This window comes from Microtus ochrogaster, chromosome 21 (genome assembly GCF_000317375.1).
Source record: "Microtus ochrogaster isolate Prairie Vole_2 chromosome 21, MicOch1.0, whole genome shotgun sequence".
Lineage (NCBI taxonomy): Eukaryota > Metazoa > Chordata > Mammalia > Rodentia > Cricetidae > Microtus > Microtus ochrogaster.
This window is the reverse complement of record NC_022022.1, coordinates 1,257,931-1,260,342: the sequence shown is the minus strand read 5'-3', so window position 1 is coordinate 1,260,342 and position 2,412 is coordinate 1,257,931.

Below are 2,412 nucleotides of genomic sequence, written 5' to 3'. Positions count from 1 at the left end.
AAAAAGGGGAGATGTAGAGAGAGCCCGCCCTTTGGGGGCGGGACGGCCTCGGGCAAATGTCTATAAATTGGGGTGCACAGATGCTGGTAACCCCTTCTTCCTGTTTCCTGTTTCTGGGCATCGCGGGAACTTCGGTTGCGTGAGTGTGTTTTTTATTAAAGTGGAGTTATCTTATACCAATTGGCCTGTATTAATTCGATCCGCCTTCAACTGTCCTTATAACTTCATCTCTCAGGTGATCTGATGACCTCTTCTGGCCTCTGTAGTTATCAGGCATTTACATGGTGAATATACATACAAGCAAGCAAAACAACCAGAAACATAATTTTTTAGAAATAGTATACTACCTCTTGAAAACTGGAAAAGTTAACTCTTTTGTTTAACTTTTTAAACAATTTTTTAACTGCTTTCACAGTTGAATTTAATTGCATTTCATAGCTGTACTATAATATAGATCATATTACTTTCCATGTTTTATAGAGAAGTAATTTGGATAATAAATAAATTAATTAAAATAATTAATGGTTTTAACTGAAAATGGAAACAAAATCATTTCAAAACCCATAGAACAAAAGCAAATTAATACTAAAGAGAGCTTAATAATGCTCCGCACTCCCTACTACAGGGTGCTACTCTGTAGTAGGAGGAATGGCGGGCTGCAGGGCCCCTTTGTTCCATCCCACCCGGCTAGCTTACACCCAAAATAACCACACAGAAATTGTATTAATTAAATTACTGCCTGGTCCATTATTTCCAGCCTCTTATTGGTTAACTCTCACATATTAATTAAATCCATCTCCATTAATGTGTCTTGCCACTTGACTGTGGCTTACCAGTGTCCATCTTGGGGAGGAGAACCATGGGGTCCCAACTCTGCCCTTCTTCCTTCCAGCATCCAGTTCTGTCTTCCCCGCCTACCTAAGTTCCTTAGACCCACATTCTGAAGTCATTATACCTTTATAATAGTCATGCTGGTTTAGCTTAACCCATATAATGAAATGTCTCTCTGTACTTAGCTCCTTCACAGTCAAAAAATTCAAAGAAAACACTAATACATAGAATCCAGACTCTCTGTGAATTTTCTGTTTTTACGTGCCTTATTTTTATTTCTTTTAATCTATAACTATCTGTACTTTGTCTCTTTAAAGACTTTACCCTTTTTTTTAAGGCATTAACTTTATTTTATGACTCTCTACCTCTGCCTTCTATGTGTTGGGATTAAAGGTATGTGCCACCACCATTCAGCAAAAAAAAAAATATTTTTTAAGTCTAAAAGAATTATTCAGAAAATAACAGATAACTCAAATAGAGTTATATATACTAAAATGATAAAATTCATAATTAAAATGTTCTCACAAAAAAAACTCCAGATTTGCATGGCTCTACTGGAGAATTTGTTTTAAAACCTTAAGATTTATTTTTATAATTTTTAATTAATGTATGTGTGTACGTGTTTGTTAGGGTTTCTATTACTGTGAAGAGACACCATGACCACAGCAACATTTATAAAGGATGGCATATAACTGGGGCTGACTTGCAGGTTCAGAGGATTAGTCCATTGTCATTATTGTGGGAAGCAGAGTGGTACACAGGCAGACAGTGCTGGAGAGATATCTGAGAGTTCTACATCCTGATCTGAAGGCAGCAGAAAGAGAGAGTGGAGTCACTGGGCCTGACTTGATTTTCTAAAACCTCAAAGTTAACCCCGGTGACACACTTCCTCCAACAAAGCCACATGTCCTAACCCTTTCAAATAATGTCATTCCCTTGAACCTATGCAGGTCATTTTTATTCAAACCACCACAGTGCACACAAGTGCAGGAACCCATGGAAGCCAGAGACAATGGCTCCCCCTAGAGCAGGAGTTATGAACCATTGTGTACTGCCTGACATGGTTTTCAGAGCCAAACTCAGAGCATCTGGAAGAGCAGCAAGTGCTCCTAACCTCAGAGCCATCTCTATAGCTGGCTTATCTTGCTGAGTATGTACCTGGGTGCGTGTATGCAGGTCAGAGAGGGCCACTTACAGGAGTCTCTTCTCTCTTTCCACAGTGCAGGTACCAGAGATCAAATTCAGGTCATCACGGTTTTTATTCTCAGATAGCATCATCTTTCATACAGACCATCCAATTCAACATACACAATCCTAGGACCAAGAAGAAAGTTTATAAGACTGAAAGATTCAAGATGAATATACAATGTGGAACTAGCTATTTCTACATACTAGCAGTAGACAATCAAAAATTAAAAATTTTAAATGTCAGAAACTATCAAGTAGATATCCTAGGACACTGACATAGATGAATCTGAAATATTATGCTGGGTAAATGAAGTAATATGTAGATATAGATATATAATACTGATTTTGTTTAGATAATGGCCTAGAAATATAAAGAAATCTATAGAAACAAAA